Below are 19,384 nucleotides of genomic sequence, written 5' to 3'. Positions count from 1 at the left end.
GGAACATCATGAGTTTACGTAGCCTGTGATTAGTACCACTGTGTGAGGAACATTATGAGTATACGTAGCCTGTGATTAGTACCACTATGCGAGGAATATCATGAGTATACGTAGCCTGTGATTAGTACCACTATGTGAGGATCATTATGAGTATACGTAGCCTGTGATTAGTACCACTATGCGAGCAACACTATGAGTACACGTAGCCAGTGATTAGTACCACTATGCGAGGAATATCATGAGTGTACGTAGCTTGTGATTAGTACCACTATGCGAGGAATATCATGAGTGTACGTAGCTTGTGATTAGTACCACTATGTGAGGAACATCATGAGTATACGTAGCCTGTGATTAGTACCACTATGCGAGGAATATCATGAGTGTACGTAGCTTGTGATTAGTACCACTATGTGAGGAACATCATGAGTATACGTAGCCTGTGATTAGTACCACTGTGTGAGGAACATTATGAGTATACGTAGCCTGTGATTAGTACTACTATGCGAGGAATATCGTGAGTATACGTAGCCTGTGATTAGTACCACTATGTGAGGAATATCACAAGTATACGTAGCCTGTGATTAGTACCAGTATGTGAGGAATATTATGAGTATACGTAACCTGTGATTAGTACCACTATGCGAGGAATATCATGAGTATACGTAGCCTGTGATTAGTACCACTATGCGAGGAATATCATGAGTATACGTAGCCTATGATTAGTACCACTATGCGAGGAATATTATGAGTATACGTAGCCTGTGATTAGTACCACTATGTGAGGAATATCATGAGTATACGTAGCCTGTGATTAGTACCACTATGCGAGGAATATCATGAGTATACGTAGCCTGTGATTAGTACCACTATGCGAGCAACACCATGAGTTTACGTAGCCTGTGATTAGTACCACTATGCGATGAATATCATGAGTATACGTAGCCTGTGATTAGTACCACTATGCGAGGAATATCATGAGTATACGTAGCCTGTGATTAGTACCACTATGTGAGGAATATCATGAGTATACGTAGCCTGTGATTAGTACCACTATGTGAGGAACATCATGAGTATACGTAGCCTGTGATTAGCACCACTATGTGAGGAATATCAGGAGTATACGTAGCCTGTGATTAGTGCCACTATTGTGGAATATCATGAGTATACGTGGCCTGTGATTAGTACCACTATGCGAGGAACATCATGAGTACACGTAGCCTGTGATTAGTACCACTATGCGAGCAACACTATGAGTATACGTAGCCTGTGATTAGTACCACTATGCGAGCAACACTATGAGTATACGTGGGCTGTGATTAGTACCACTATGCGAGCAACACCATGAGTATACGTAGCCTGTGATTAGTACCACTATGCGAGCAACACCATGAGTATACGTAGCCTGTGATTAGTACCACTATGCGAGCAACACTATGAGTATACGTAGCCTATGATTAGTACCACTATGCGAGCAACACTATGAGTATACGTAGGCTGTGATTAGTACCACTATGCGAGCAACACTATGAGTATACGTAGCCTGTGATTAGTACTATTACGAGGGGCCGGTAACCTCGAGTTTGGACCCCTTTGGACAACAACCATCATCCCAGAAAATAAATAAGGCATTGCGAAACGGATCCACTGATTGTTTTGGACTCACGGTCATTTTTCATCATCATTTGTTTTAGATTTTAGTCAGTGGATACATTTTGAAGTTTTAATTATCGTTTCTTTTCGTTGCGTCTAGTACCATTAAGGCCCTAAAACCTAGCTGTAAGGCCCCTTTAAGCAACAAACATCATCATGATCTAGACGTCACGCAAACGCAAAAGCAATGAACAGCCGAGTGACTGTGGAAATTATGATCATAATATCAGTATTACCGAAAGCAATATACAACACACTTCTCATGCCTAGGACCATCGAAAATTTCACATGCAACCGTGATTTTTTAGTTGCTATTTTGCTTTACGTCGCACCGACACAGATAGGTCTTATGGCGACGATGAGATTGGAGAGGCCTAGGAATGGGAAGGAAGCGGCCGTGTCCTTAATTAAGGTACAGCCCCACCATTTGCCTGGTGTGAAAATGGGAAACCACGGAAAACCATCTTCTGGGCTGCTAATAGTGGGATTCGAACCCACTATCTCCCGGATGCGATTTTTTAGTTGAACATGGAGGACGCAGTATCTAGTGTCACCATTTGAAATCGAAGGAAACAAGCGTCAGTGGTCAGTGCTAGACAAGAGTGACTATCTTAGTGTTACACGGTCTGAATGCTATTCCACACGTTCTTTAGTTGACTGTAACTTTCCCTTATAGATGGCGGGCCATATCACTACGGACAACATGCTTTGAAGGTTGACATTTCTGTACCTATGCGCTGTTTTATCTGTCGATTCAGACTGCAAGTTGGTGAAATACAATATACCTTTGATATGAAAAGCAGTAGTTGACAGCGGTCCCTACAAGCGCTGTGGCCTGCAAGCTGAATCCTGAAACTTGACAGCCTTGAAACGAATGAGGAACTTCTGCTTTCTTACGTAGATTATTTTAAGTACCTTATTAAAGATATGGAAAAGGCTCTAAATTACATGAACGAATTGCTAAAATAGAGGTGCAGTATGAAAAACAAAAATCCACAGTTCTAGCCCTTCAGGCAAGCAAGTCAATGTTGAAAATATCCTAGGGATATGAGCTACAAATTTTACATAAATAAAATATAATAAAGTCTAAGAATGCAATCTTTATTTATCCCTAAAAATTACAATCCTTTTCTTTATCATTGTTATCCGGTCGATTATATTAACCAAACCAAACCCCATGGCACTACAGCCCTTGAAGGGCCTTGGCCTACCAAGCGACCGCTGCTCAGCCCGAAGGCCTACAGATTACGAGGTGTCGTGTGGTCAGCACGACGGATCCTCTCGGCCGTTATTCTTGGCTTTCTAGACCGGACGATTAGATTAACAGTTTGTCTTTTTCTGCCACTACGAGCGCTAATATGAGTCAGTGCATTGTTTCACTTAAGCACCACTACGAGCGTTAATGTGAGGCAATGCAGAGTTTCACTGAAATGAAGTATGACTTTTAGTACTGGGAGTGTTCGGGGCCATGTTCGGAACCCCAGGTGCAGGTCTTTTGATTTGACACCCGTAGGCGACCTGCGCGTCATGATGAGGATGAAACGATGATGAAGACGACACATACACCCAGCCCCCGTGCCAGCGAAATTAACCAATGACGGTTAAAATTCACGACCCTGTCGGGAATAAATAGCATTTTCAGAATCATTTTGCCGCAAAATTATGTTGGCTAGTGTTATCTATGTTTCTTTACTTTTACAGGATATTTCAAATACCAGTTCTCACGTATGTAACAATTTACGTTTCTGAGATATACTGTAAATATAGTCTTTTTTAATTCACCCCCTTTTGCACTCCTGTTCATCCCCCATGAGTGGATTATCCAAAAACAAAAAATACATGTTTATTTTTAAAGGAGATTCCAAATACCAATGTTCATGTCTGTAACATCTTCAGTTTTTGAGATATAAGTATCCTCATGAAAGGTATTCACAATTTTTCACCCCCCTTAAGGGGATTTTTCGAAAACAAAAATACATGTTTATTTTTAAAGGAGATTATAAATACCAATTTTTACATCTGTAAACTTTTAAGTATTTGAGATATAGATATGCTAATTTAAAAAATTCACCCCCTTAGCGATGGAATATCCAAAAATTGCCCCTTAGTGAGCCCCTACACTCTAATATAAATGTAACCCCAAAATTGTATTTCTTTAGGTCGTCGAGTAGTTTTGGCTGGGCGATGACGAATCTGTCAGTTAGTCAGTCAGTCAGTCAGTCAGTCAGTCAGTCAGGACATGTTATTTTATATAGATACGAGCAAAGTACTAGAATAACAGATAAGGCTTTTTAGGGGTGTTATGCTGTATACAGTAGTAAATAAATTACAGGATTGTGAATGACTACAATAATAAAAATCTATACAATGTTGTGATATGATAAGTTAATCATCCATCTGGGACACAATAAAGAAATGAACGTGATTGTAGCGAGTGATCGCAATTTACCAAATGTCAATTGTGAAGGTAATGCGAACGACAGGAAGCGTGACCAACATATGGAAAATAAGTTAATATGGAAAGGACAGCTGACTCACAAAGTGACGGAACCAACTAGAGGAGAGAATATTCTGGACGTGGTGCTGGTAAAACCAGATGAGTTCTATAGAGAAACCGAAGTAATAGATGGTATTAGTGATCACGAAGCTATTTTGTCGTAGTTACAAATAAATGTGATAGAAAGGAATGTTTTAAAAGTAGGACTATTACGCAGTACCATATAGCTGATAAAACAGGCATGAGGGAGTTTTTAAAAAGTAACACTAATCGGTGGAAAGCTGTAAATAAAAATGTAAACAGACTCTGGGATGTGTTTAAAGCAATTGTTGAGGAATGCGAAAACATGTTTATACCTTTAAAGGTGGTAAGGAATGATAAAGACCCTCTATACTATAACAGAGACGTAAAGAGACTAACAGGGAGGTGCAGGCTGGAAAGAAATAGAGTTAGAAATGGCTGTGGAAGTAAGGATAAATTGAAGGAACTTACTGGGAAATTCAATCTAGCAAAGAAGTCAGCTAAGAATAACATTATGGCGAGCATAATTGGCAGTCATACAAGTTTGAGGGGAAAATGGAAGGGTATGTACAGGTACTTTCAGGCAGAAACAGTTTCCAAGAAGGTCATTCCAGGAATCATTGATCAACAAGAGGAGTGTGTATGCGAGGTTCTTCAAAAGGCAGAAGTATTCAGTTAGCAGTATGTAAAGATTGTTAGTTTCAAGGGTAATGTCGATATAGGGGAGGTGACTAATACTAGAGGAGTATTAAAATAAACCTGTGATAAAAATGACATTTACAATAAGATATAAAAGTTGAAAACTAGAAAAGCAGCTGGAATTGATAAGATTTCGTGGATGTACTAAAGACAATGGGTTGGAATATAGTACTATATCTAAAGTACTTATCTCATTATTATTTTGAGGAAAGAGTTATACCAAATGAATGGAAAATTGCTATAGTAGCCCCTGTGTATAAAGGAAAGGGTGGTAAACATAAAGCTGAGAAGTACAGGCCAGTCAGTTTGACGTGCGGTGCATGTAAGCTTTGGGAAAGCATTCTTTCTGATTCTATTAGACATGTTTGCGAAATTAATAACTGGTTCGATAGAAGGCAGTTCGAGTTTAGGAATGATTATTCCACTGAAGCTCAACTTGTAGGATTCCAGCAAGATATAGCAGATATCCTGGATTCAGGAGGTCATATGGAATGTATCGCGATTGACCAATCTAAGGCATTTGATAGGGTAGATCATGGGAGACTAGTGACAAAAATTAGTGCTATTGGACTAGACAAAAGAGTGACTGAATGGGTGGCTATATGTCTAGAAAATAGATATCAGAGAATTAGGGTTGGCGAAGCTTTCTCTGACCCTGTAATAATTAAGAGGGATTCCTCAAGGCAGTATTATCAGAGATAGGTCTTTTTGCGGATGATGTTATTCTGTGCAGAGTAATAAATAAGTTACAAGATTGTGAGAAACTGCAAAATGACCTCGATAATGTTGTGAGATGGACAGTAGGCAATGGTATGATCATAAACGGAGTTAAAAGTCAGGTTGTGAGTTTCACAGATAGGATAAGTCATCTCAGTTTTAATTACTGAGTTTATGGGGTGAAAGTTCTTTTTGGGGATCGTAAGTACCTTGGTGTTAATATAAGGAAAGATCTTCATTGGGGTAATCACATAAATGGGATTGTAAATAAAGGGTACAGATCTCTGAACATGGTTATGAGGGTATTTAGGGGTTGTAGTAAGGATGTAAAGGAGAGAGCATATAAGTCTCTGGTGAGACCCCAACTAGAGTATGGTTCCAGTGTATGGGACCCTAACCAGGATTATTGGATTCAAGAACTGGAAAATATCCCAAGAAAAGCAGTTCTATTTGTTCTGGGTTATTTCCGACAAAAGAGTAGCGTTTCACAAATATTGAAAGACTTGGGAGAAAGGAGACGAGGTGCTCGACTAGGTGGTATGTTTCGAGCTGTCAGTGGAGAGATAGCGTCGAATGACATTAGTAGACGAATAAATTTGAGTGATGTCTTTAAAAGTAGGGAAGATCACAATATGAAGATAAAGTTGGAATTCAAGAGGTCAAATTGGGGCAAATACTCATTTATTAGGAAGGGTAGTTAGGGATTGGAATAACTTACCAAGGGAGATGTTCAATATTTTTCCAATTTCTTTGCAATCATTTAAGAAAAGGCTAGGAAAACAACAGATAGGGAATCTGCCACCTGGGCAACTGCCCTAAATTCAGATATTGATTGATTGATTGATTGATTGATTGATTGATTGATTGATTGATTGATTGATTGATTGATTGATTGATTGATTGATTGATTGATTGATTGATTGATTGATTGATTGATTGATTGATTGATTGATTGATTGATTGATTGATTGATTGCAGTAACTCATCGGGATCTCTATAAACCTAGGTGTTTACATTAGGAAAGTGTTTCATTGGGGTAATCACAAAAACGAGAGTGTAAAGTAATAAAGGTACTGAGGGTATTTATTGGGTTGTAGTAAGAATTCAAAGGTCAGGACATAGAAGTGACTGGTAAAACCCCAGGTAGAGTATGTTTCCAATGTAAGGAACCCTCACCAGGTTTACCTGATACGAAAACCCGGAAAGATTCAAAAGAAAACAGCGCCATTTGTTCTGGGAGATTTTCAAAAAAGGAGTAGTTTTAGGAAAATGTTGCGAACTTTGCACTAGGAAGACTTGAAAGTAAGGAGACGAACAGCTCGACTAAGGGAAATGTCTTGAGTTGTCAGTGGAGAGATAGCATTGAATGACATTAGTAGACGAATAAGCTTGAGTCGAGTTTCTAAAAAGTAGGAAATCAGAAGATCAGGAGGATAAATTCGAGGAAATACTCGTTTATAGGAAAATGAATTAGGATTGGAATAATTTCCCAGGGAAGATGTTGGATAAATTTCCAACTGACAGGGAATGTGCCAGTTAGGCGATAGCCCTAAATGCAGATCAGTGATGATTTTATTTTATTTTATTTTATTTTATTTTATTTTATTTTATTTTATTTTATTTTATTTTATTTTATGTTATTTTATTTTATTTTATTTTATTTTATTTTATTAAAAAGACAAGATATAATCGTAGGATTCACTGTCTTTCTCTTGACCTCAGGCCTGTGTATCTTCGCCCACACTTTTTGAATATTGTTAGATGTATGATAGACAAGCGAATGTTTTTCGTTCAGTTAGTAAGGTAATATATTCATACCTCGCACTCTGTGTACTGTACGTGTGCCATAAGTAGTCCCCTAATAGGAAGTGCTCAATAAACGCATGAACACTTTCCATTAGCACCTCACTCTGTCCTCCACGCTTATTAGCGAACGCTTAATGTTTGTCATTTGTTCCGCGCTACTCGTTCGGAGTTACGCCACGAGGTGAATGAATTGTAAAAGCGCGCAAACAAAATAGCTTCTAAAAGTGAAACACTGTGTGCTTTTCCGGATGAGCGGAAACTTGTATATCGATGGCTTTCTTTTAAAACCTCGTATGTCCAAATGTTCTTCCTATCCATTGCATTCCTTAAGACCGTCACGCCTTCCAGTCATATTTTTATATACAGTTCATCAGAATAATTTTCGCTGTGTTCATTTTCCTTTGCTAATGTTTAAAGGAAAATGGACCTTACCGTACCGTATTGTAGGGATGTTGATTGCATGACGAATTTACACACTCCTACAGTATAATGCATTTAAGATTCATTTTCCTTTACAAATTGGCAGAGGAAAATGACCATAACGAAAATTATTCTTTTGGACTGCATATAAATATGTGACTGGGAGGCGTGACCAGTCTTAAGGAATATAATGGATAGGAAGATTATTAGGACTTATGAGGTTTTTAAAGAAAGCCATCGATATACAATATTAGAAAGTTATGTCCCATCTCCTTTTCAGCATTTATATAGAACAGGCTGTAAGGGAAATAAAAAATAGTTTGGGGAAGGGAACTGCAATCCAAGGAGAGGAAATCAAAAGTCAGATTTATCGATGATATTGTTCAGGGGCGTAACGTTAGGGCGTGCAATGCAGGGGGGGGGTCTACAAAGGCCCCCCCCAGTCTTCTCGCAAAAAAAAAATATAAATAATATACCCTAGCCTAATTCTGGTCTGGACGGTTTTGTAGAATCTGTCGAAATATGGTACAGTAGTTTGTTTTTTACAATTTGTACGCAGAGGAATTGCCACTAGGTTGAATCTAGCAGCAGTAGTGGTGGTGGTGATTATTGTTTTAAGAGGAAGTACAGCTAGGTAACCATTATCTATATAACACTAATCAGAGAGAAAAAATAGAAGGGATCCGATACCTTGAGAAATGAAGGTATCAGCCAAAGAAAGACAAGGGCCACGAAGGGCGTGAAAATGAAAGATTCCCTAACCCTCGAGTGCTCTAATGCCGTCGGGGTCGGAAAAGAGCAAGAGTTGACCAAGGGAGGTAGGGGTAGGATAGACGAAAGTGAGGAGTCTGGCACAAGTAAGTGGACGCAATGCCAGGACTCAGCTAAGGGCTCCGTGGTTATCAACCCACCCCCCAAATTGGGAGCCCCTGGAGGTGTGAGTAGCACCACTATGTTAGGTACACAACAGGTTTGTGATTAGTAGCAGCAGAGAGTGGCTCACTGTGGGTTTCCAGTACCCGTGATTAGTACCACTGTATGATGACACGGTGAGTCTGCGTTGCCTGTGATTAGTACCCACTAGCCAAGATGAAGAACACCACGGGAATACCGCCGTCCGTGATTAGTACACCTAGATGAGGAATACCATGGGTTTGCGTGGCCTATGAGTGGCGCCATTATGTGAGAAACGCCATAGGTTTGCGTTACCTGCGTGACGTACAATACTTGTGAGTGGTACCATAATGTGTGGAACACCGTGAGTCTACGCTACTTTTGATTAGTACCACAACATGACAAATACCATGGTTCTGCTTTGTTAGCGATATGTACCATTATGAGGAGCCGTTGACCTGGATTCTGGACCCCTTTAGACAACAAGCATCCTCGACTCATCAGGATTGTGCTTTAGAAGCAGTCCCTTGGTCGGTCAGTAATACTGTTGTTTATGATAGTTGTTGGGTGGGATCCACTGATTGTTTTAAATTCATATCCATCCATTCTTCATCGCATTTTTTATTCTGTTCAGTGAATGATTTTGAACTTTTTAAATTGTCATTACATTTCGTGCCATTAGGGGCCGATGACCTAGTGCTAGGTCCCTTTAAACAAGAAGCATCATCACCATCAATTCTAGCATTCTGTTATGATAGTCGGTACGATAAAAGTATATAAGATATAAATGACAAAAAATTGTATTCTCTATGGCTTTTGTTACGCGGTGTTTATCGATAGGACCACTAAAACACAGATCAATGAGAGTTACATTTTAGGCCTTCCCCTAAACTACCATTTCACCCAGCGTGTGTAAAATTATTTATACTCTAGACTGCAATGTCTTATTCTCCGATTCTACATGCAGACTTCCATCAAATTCTGTTCACCCATTTTGTCGTGTGTAGGCCACTGGTATTGTGTACTTCAACCCTGGGGCCTGTTCCACGAACGAACTTAAGCAACTTTTCAACTTTGCACTTTTCACTTTTCAATTCTTGCAAAGTGCCAAGTCTTTCTGTTCCACCATGATCTAGGTTGTACTTTTCAATTTCTTCGCAAAGTGAAAAGTCTTTGCGAATGAGTGATCCGAACAAGTTTATTCCATGGGCAAACTGTATAGGCGTAATACTCTATATGATGTTAATGTTTTATTTTTCGCGGCGAACTTGACGGTATAATTGTGGTACCGTTCATTTTAAAGTTTTTATCATGGGAAAGAAAAGATATTAAAAGAAGCTGGAAGTTGTCAAGGAGAAACGGGACAACCTTTTTGGCAACTTTAAAAATAAGCTCTCAAATGATGACACGCATCAGTATTAACGTGAGTACCGCCAACCCACACAGAGGGAAATTCACCCTTCATTAGAAATCCCGTCGCTATATTAAGTGGATAATCAGGACAACGTTCTACATTAGGAAATATTACATTTACTATGACATCTACGACTTTGGTAACAGTTCTGCAAATAATTGATTTTGATGTCCCATGCGTTGCTGCTACACCGTGCAGCTGAGCACCATTTACTAACCAATGTAAGCAATATGTTGCTTTCTCGGAAAGGGATTGACTTCCTTTTGTTGCATGTTTCAATAAATTGCTGATCATTTCAAGAATATAGTCAGCCTCTGCTGGGATAATACGAAATCACTCGCGACATTCCGTCGAAGTGAGGTTATGAAAATGTATTTGCACATTCTCTTGTTGGATTTTTCATCACTGTCCTCACTTGATACAAACAAAAGCTCTCGTAGTAACGTGTTTTTATCACTAAACCAAATTATATGCCGAGAAACTCACGTACTTGTTAATCGACAAATGAAAAGGGAATCATCTCTTTGCAAGATTTCTGAAAACTTTTCATTTCATTTCTTTGCACTTTGTATTTCTGTACCAATGGAGGAACATAACACTCTTGAAAAGTGAAAAGAATCCTAGCTTTTCACTTTACACTTTTCACTTTGCAAGCTAAATCGGAAAAGTGATGGTGGCCCCAGGGGCCGGTTCTACGAACGAACTTTGTAACTTTTCACTTTGCACTTTGCACTTTTCAGTTCAGATTTTGTTCCACCATCGCTTTTCAGATTTAGCTTGCAAAATGAGAAGTGAAAAGTTAGAAATCTTTTCACTTTTCAAGCCTGTTATGTTCCTCCATTGGTACAGAAATGCAAAGTGCAAAGAAATGAAGTGAAAAGTTTTCATAAATCTTACAAAGAGATGATTCCCTTTTCATATGTTAATTAACAAGTATGTACATTAGTTTCTCGGCGTAGGATTTGGTTTAGTGATATAAACACGTTATGAGGTGAGCTTTTTTTTAGCATCAAGTGAGGACAGTGATGAAGAATCCAATAATAGAACGTACAAAGACAGGATTAATTTTCATAACCTCACTTCGACGTCATATTGCGAGTGATTTCGTATTATCTCAAAAGAGGCTGACTATATTCTTGAAATGATCGGTCATTTATTGAAACATAAAGAAGTAAATTCCTTTCCGAAAAAGAACAAATTCTTATGTTTACATTTTTTAGTAAATGGTGCACAGCTGTACTGTGTAACATGAGACATCAAAATCAATTATTTGCTGAACTGTTACCAAAGTCGTAGATGTTATAGTAAATGTAATATTTCCTAACAGTACGTTGGCCTGATAATCCACTTAATATAGCGACGGGATTTCTAATGAAGGGTGAATGTCTTTCTGTGTGTATATGTGTTGACGGTACTCTCGGTAACATTAATGTGTGTCATCATTTGAGAGGTTATCTTTAAAGTTGTCAAAAAAGGATGTCACGTTTCTCCTTGACAACTTCCAGCACAGCCAGCTTCTTACAATAACCTTTCTTTCCCATGATAAAATCTTTAACGGTACGACAATTATACCGCCAAGTTCGCCGCGAAAAGTAAAGCATTAAAATCATAGAGTATTAGGCCTATACAGTTTGCTCATGGAATAAACTCGATCGGATCACTCATTCGCAAAGACTTTTCACTTTGCGAAGAAATTGAAAAGTACAGCCTAGTTCATGGTGGAACAGAAAGACTTTGCACTTTGCAAGAATTGAAAAGTGAAAAGTGCAAAGTTGAAAAGTTGCAAAGTTCGTTCGTGGAACAGGCCCCTGGTCGCTAAATAACAGAACACAGCTCTCCCGTTCCCTACTCTAAATCACATTCAGTTACCCTCTTCATTGTTAATATGCATGCCCCACTGAACTCTTCCTAAGTGTCGTATGCAGCAAGAAAGAGAAACAGTTGACAGGCGACACGCGACTATGGTGTCTTCCGGTCGATATGCAATGATGTAATCACTCGCTCCTTCTTGTCCAGGAGAAAGCAGGTGGGAGCTTCGGTAGTACATTCATCAGTCAGGCGAGAAGGCAATTTTTTTCTGCCTGGTACTTCTTGGGCACCGTCTCGGAAAAACTGAGCTTAGAAGCCATTCACAATGATTCAGTAGAAACTTTTATGTAAATCTTGACCGATTTGTAATGGTTGTGCCGTTAATAGTGCATATTTTCATATATTTAACATTAGATTTATATGCCGTATACAGTACATATTTAGATTCAGGTATAAACTCTGTATGATGATGATAATAATAATAATAATAATAATAATAATATGCGGAATAGGTACAACATGCATTGTATGTAAGCTTTGGGAAGGCATTCTTTCTGATGATATTAGACATGTTTGTGAAATTAATAACTGGTTTGATAGAAGGCAATTCGGTTTTAGGAAAGGTTATTCCACTGAAGCTCAACTTGTAGGATTCCAGCAAGATATAGCAGATATTTTGGATTCTGGAGGTGAAATGGACTGTATCGCGATTGACCTGTCTAAAGCATTTGATAGGGTGGATCATGGGAGACTACTGGCAAAAATGAGTGCAATTGGACTAGACAAAAGAGAGACTGAATGGGTTGCTATATTTCTAGAAAATAGATCTCAGAGAATTAGAGTAGGTAAAGCTTTATCTGACCCTGTAATAATTAAGAGGGGAATTCCTCAAGGCAGTATTATCGGACCTTTATGTTTTCTTATATATATAAATGATATGAGTAAAGGAGTGGAATCAGAGGTAAGGCTTTTTGCGGATGATATTTCTATAGAGTGATAAATAAGTTACAAGATTGTGAGCAACTGCAACGTGACCTCAAAAATGTTGTGAGATGGACAGCAGGCAATGGTATGTTGATAAATGGGGTTAAAAGTCAGGTTGTGAGTTTCACAAATAGGAAAAGTCCTCTCAGTTTTAATTACTGCGTTGATGGGGTGAAAGTTCCTTTCGGGGATCATTGTAAGTATCTAGGTGTTAATATAAGGAAAGATCTTCATTGGGGTAATCACATAAATATGATTGTAAATAAAGGGTACAGATCTCTGCACATGGTTATGAGGGTGTTTAGGGGTTGTAGTAAGGATGTAAAGGAGGGGGCATATAAGTCTCTGGTAAGACCCCAACTAGAGTATGGTTCCAGTGTATGGGACCCTCACCAGGATTACCTGATTCAAGAACTGGAAAAAATCCAAAGAAAAGCAGCTCGATTTGTTCTGGGTGATTTCCGACAAAAGAGTAGCGTTACAAAAATGTTGCAATGTTTGGGTTGGGAAGAATTGAGAGAAAGAAGAAGAGCTGCTCGACTAAGTGGTATGTTCCGAGCTGTCAGCGGAGAGATGGCGTGGAATGACATTCGTACACGAATACGTTTGAATGGCGTTTATAAAAGTAGGAAAGATCACAATATGAAGATAAAGTTGGAATTCAAGAAGACAAACTGGGGCAAATATTCATTTATAGGAAGGGGAGTTAGGGATTGGGATAACTTACCAAGGGAGACGTTCAATAAATTTCCAATTTCTTTGAAATCATTTAGGAAAAGGCTAGGAAAGCAACAGATAGGGAATCTGGCACCTGGGCGACGGCCCTAAATGCAGATCAGTATTGATTGATTGATTGATTGATTGATTGATTGATTGATTGATTGATTGATTGATTGATTGATTGATTGATTGATTGATTGATTGATTGATTGATTGATTGATTGATTGATTGATTGATTGATTGATTGATTGATTGATTGATTGAAAAAATCAGTAGCTGGGAACGCAAAATTCAAACACTGTAATTAAGCCTGAAGCATTACACGCATCAGAAACCTTGTTCATTGGAGGCAGATCACTAACTAAAACTTCAGAAAAACAAGAAAGGAAAATCCTTAGAAAACGCTTTTGCTCAGTAAGCGCAGTAGGAGTTCGGATGAAAAGGAGGTCTGCTGATTTATACCAGCATTCTGACAAAATATCAGACACTATTAGAAAAAATACTCCCTGAAATTTCAAGGCCTTATTCAAAGAATGAACAATTTAATTAATTTCGTGTGGCTATTTCTAGCCGGGTGCAGCCCTTGTAAGGCAGATCCTCCGATGAGGGTGGGCGGTAACTGCCATGTGTAGGTAACTGCGTGTTATTGTGGTGGAGTGTAGTGTTATGTGTGGTGCGTGAGTTGCAGGGATGTTGGGGACTGCACAAACACCCAGCCCCCGGGCTTCTGGAATCAACAATGAAGGTTAAAATCCCCGTCCCGGCCGGGAATCGAACCTGGGACCCTCTGAACCGAAGGCCAGTACGCTGACCATTCAGCCAAAGATTCGGACAGAATGAACAATGAAAGACTTAATAAAAAGAAATTTAAGTATGTCTCCTCACTAAAAGTTAAGAATAATTGAATAATCTTTTTTTTAAATAACCTTCAAGAAATCAGAATAACAGGTGTGAAATTATATGGGACAGGTCTGGCTTTAGAACATTAGTGAAGAAACATCATTTTGCTGAAAATCCCAAGATGAGAACCACGACTGCATGAACGGAAGAACGGAAGAAAAAAACACAGCGACAGGATGAAGAGATTCTGGAAACGAAGAAAGCAAATTCATCTGCTAATTACGTTCAATCGCGTTTGTTAGTTGGGCCCAACGTTGTGGAAAAATCCCACAGTTCTAGCAGGCAAGCAACTCAGTGTTATAAACAACCTGGGGATATGAGTTATGAATTTTAGATAAATAAAATCTAAGAAAGTATGAGAATATATTATTTATTCCTAAAAATTACAATCCTTTTCTTAATCATAGTTATCCGGTCGATTAGATTAGTAGCAGTTTGCCGTTTTCTACCATTACGAGCGCTCATGTGAGTCAATGCAGTGTTTCACTTAAGCCTTTATAACTACACTCGGAGTGAACTTTAAAAAAAAAAAAAAAAACGCCTGAGGGAATTGAACCAAGGAAAACATTACAGAAAGAATTATGTAAATAAGTTGATTTGGCTAGGATTTGAATAAAAAAGTGAACGAGTAAAGAAACAAGCGATTTTCCACTTCTCCTCCAGGCAAATGCCGGGATGGTACCTAACTTAAGGCCAGGCCGCTTCCTCCCCTCTTCCTTGTCTATCCCTTCCAAACTTCCCATCACCCCCCACAAGGCCCCTGTTCAACATAGCAGGTGAGGCCGCCTGGCCGAGGTACTGGTCATTCTCCACAGTTGTATCCCCCGACCCAGAGTCTGAAGCTCCAGGACACTGCCCTTGAGGCGGTAGATGGGGCATCCCTCGCTGAGTCCGAGGGAAAAACCCACCCTGGAGGGTAAACAGACGAAGAAGAAGAAGAAGAAATAGTAAGAAACTACATTTTTGTCTATTGTATGTGTTCCGAGGTATCTGTGGAACAGCAGAGGTGAAAGAAGGTGCGGGGGTGAACGGGCCTCAAAATACGAAATTAAAGTTAAGATAAAATTTAACAAGGTTATATTTTCTTTTCAAAATCAAGAAATAACAAGCATGGCAGGTACAGAGTAGCAAGGCAACAAAAGTACAATTACAGTATTTACAGGATTTGGGCTTCGACCCCGAACTCACAATTCTTGAGCAATTAGCCCAGCTTTACCCCAAAACAAGTTTCAACAGAGGGGCAGAAAACCCCATTCATGCCCAGGAGCACTTGCTCCAAATTACACAGTACAGCCTCCTCGAGGCACGCGGAACCAAATTTCAAAAAGAGCAAACCGCTCTCAACGTTCAAGCCTATAAAAGGCCACACCAAACTCGACCTTCAAGTTGTCCTCTAAGGACATAAACACAGGGGTAAAATACCCAACCTACTGAGGCCTATTAAGTGAGAAAAGGTTAATTACATGGCCTCTAAAATACCAATTTGAGAGGAGGCGATCTGCACTCCTAATACGTTTGTTTAAAACCTATTTGGCACTAGGCCGTTAATGCAAGGGCTAATCCCATACTAAAGAGGTGACTTTAGAAAGAAACAATTTACATTACGTTCCAACAGTGCAAAACCCAGAGTTATTATTAAGTACCGTACGGTATATGAGTATTTTTGACAAGTCTGGTAAATTATAGTCCAAAAATAATTAAACCGGTTCATTTCCCATGCAACATAAAAGATTAATGAAAATGAAAACCTACAACCTGTTTTCCAATCATTGACCGGGTCAGGGATGTAATGAATGAAGCAGATATAGGCTGTTAGTACGATGGGGTCGCCACTCCCAAAGTGATTTTATTGATGAATGATAGATGCTATGAAATGAGAATGGAGAGTGTTGCTGGAATGAAAGATGACAGGGAAAACCGGAGTACCCGGAGAAAAACCTGTCCCGCCTCCGCTTTGTCCAGCACAAATCTCACATGGACTGACCGGGATTTGAACCACGGTATCCAGCGGTGAGAGGCCGACGCGCTGCCGTCTGAGCCACGGAGGCTCCAAAAGATTAATATTACTTGTAAATAACTTTGCAAACAAATTAACTAATCAACTCCACATTTTGTGAGGTGCTACAGCTTATTGATACATTCTTATGTTTTAAATTTGGTTGTGATAAGTGGTACACTATAGAAGTTACTCATTTCAGTCGTGACTCTCCTTAATGAAGGTAATACGAAATTTATAACCGTTATTTATCTTTTGGAAATGGATTAACCTATACAGTATTGTATGGCAGCGGATTACTTGAGCTGAGAATACAAGACGCCATTTTTTGTGTGGATGAGTAGAGAACCACAGTGCTGCAAATACGCGAAGAAACAATTCAATAGGGGAGATCGAAATAAAAATGTGTGGGTTTTGCACTCAGGTTATTGAGAGAAAATGAATGGAAATGGCGTATGGCTTTTAGTGCCGGGAGTGTCCGAGGACAAGTTCGGCTCGCCAGATGCAGGTCTTTCGATTTGACGCCCGTAAGCGAGCTGCGAGTCGTGGTGAGGATGAAATGATAATGAAGCCCGTGCCAGCGAAATTAACCAATTATGGTTAAAATTCCAGACCCTGTCGGGAATCGAACCCGAGACCCCTGCGACCAAAGGCCAGCACGCTAACCATTTAGCCATGGAGCCGGACAGAGAAAATGAATGACATTATAGACCTATAAGAAATACAATATATCGAGTAAATAATATTACATCAGTCTTGGGACTAGTTTCAGCCACTTATAGACCTTGTACTGTAAATATAATACGAATGCAATATATTATTGTTATAATTATTATTATTATCATCATCATTATCATCATCATCCAGGCCCCGACAGTTAGTTTTAGGTTCTTGATGTGGTGTTTATTAAGGTACGAGAGTATACATGGATTGTATCTGTTCGTTCTTTCTCTCTACCGGGCGAGTTGGCCGTGCGGTTAGGGACGCGCGGCTGTGAGCTTGCATCCGGGAGATAGTGGGTTCGAATCCAACTGTCGGCAGCCCTGAAGACGGTTTTCTGTGGTTTCTCCTTTTCACTCCAGGCAAATGCTGGCGCTGTACCTTAATTAAGGCCACGGCCGCTTTCCTGTCCCATCGTCGCTATAAGACCTATCTGTGTCGGTGCGACGTAAAGCCAACTGTTAAAAAAAAAGGTGAAACTAATATTTGCAGAACACAGAGAGTGAATGACAAGCAAATACTACATCTAACTCCGTACTCTCTTTCATGCTAGAGACCGAGTTCGATAGCTGCAGTCGCTTAAGTGCGGTCAGTATCCAGTATTCGGGAGATAGTGGGTTCGAACCCCACTTTGGGCAGCCTTGAAAATGGGTTTCCGTGGTTTCCTATTTTTACACCAAGCAAACGCTGAGCCTGTACCTTAATTAAGGCCACGACCGCTTCCTTCCCACTCATAGCCCTTTCCTATCCCATCGTCGCTGTAAGACCTATCTGTATCGGTGCGACGCAAAGCATCTTGTAAAACAAAACAAACAAAAAATTAAGGTAGAAGCGCAGTTGCAGAAACATTTCCAGACCCCTAGAACGGATAAATCGGCGATCTCGGCTACCTTCACTATTTCTGTATTTAACATCTCAACATGTTCGCCTTCGTTTGCAGAGAACTACTCTTAATACTGCAGAAGGTTCTGTATGAGTTGCGCCGAATAAAATTTGCGCCGTGGAGATTCCCCGCCGGGAGTAGAAGTGGTTCGACAGCTGTCTTAAGCATCTGCTACCTGCGCTGCACCGCAGGGGGTTACTTCCAAGTTCAAGGAATGTCTGCGAATATCTGTAGTACTGAGATTTTGAAATTAATATATAAAAAATATTATTCACTCTATCTTCTTTTTTGCTAGTTGTTTCACGTGGCACCGACACAGATAGGTCTTACGGCGGACAGGAAAGGGCTAGGAGTGGGAAGGAAGCGGCCGTGGTCTTAATTAAGGTACAGCCCCAGCATTTGCCTGGTGTGAAAATGGGAAACCACGAAAAACCACTTACAGGGCTGCTGACAGTGGGGTTCGAACCTACTACCTCCCGAATACTGGATACTGGCCGCACTTAAACGACTGCAGCTATCGAGCTCGGTATTCACTCTATCAATGTTGGTTTCTTGCACATTTAGAAAACCTGCATCGTATCTATATCAGTGGGTGAAATGTGTATAACTACGTAGTTTGACTTAATTTACAAACCAAGTGTGGAAACATGGAATCAGTCTTTCAGTCTTATGAAGAATATCCACAGCCTGTTTGTAGCTAACTGACAGGGTCAGGAATAGAATGAATGAAGAATGAAATACCGCTAAAGGAAGAAAATACTGCCGAATGCGAGATCTGACGTGCTTTTGCGGACAAAGATAAATGGATGGCAAATGAAATGTAGCGAATTTGTTGAATAAAGAATGACCAATGAAAACAGAAAAAAACTGTCTCACCCTACGTTTCCCCGACATGCACCCCTTATGAAGTGATAGGGCTCAAGAATGAAACATAGCTACTGCCAAAGAAAGGAAATTGTGTGCCCTGGCGAGGCCTGTCGCATTCCCCTGGGTATAAAAGATTAAGAAATGACAAATGAAATTGTTTCATTTTTTTTTTTTTTTGCTAGTTGCTTTACGTCGCACCGACACAGATAGGTCTTACGGCGACGATGGGACAGGAAAGGGCTAGGAGTGGGAAGGAAGCGGCCGTGGCCTTAATTAAGGTACAGCCCCGGCATTTGCCTGGTGTGAAAATGGGAAACCACGGAAAACCATTTTCAGGGCTGCCGACAGTGGGATTCGAACCTACTATCTCCCGAATACTGGATACT

This window comes from Anabrus simplex, chromosome 11 (assembly GCF_040414725.1).
Source record: "Anabrus simplex isolate iqAnaSimp1 chromosome 11, ASM4041472v1, whole genome shotgun sequence".
Lineage (NCBI taxonomy): Eukaryota > Metazoa > Arthropoda > Insecta > Orthoptera > Tettigoniidae > Anabrus > Anabrus simplex.
The sequence above is the reverse complement of the archived record's forward strand: the minus strand, read 5'-3'. Positions refer to the sequence as shown.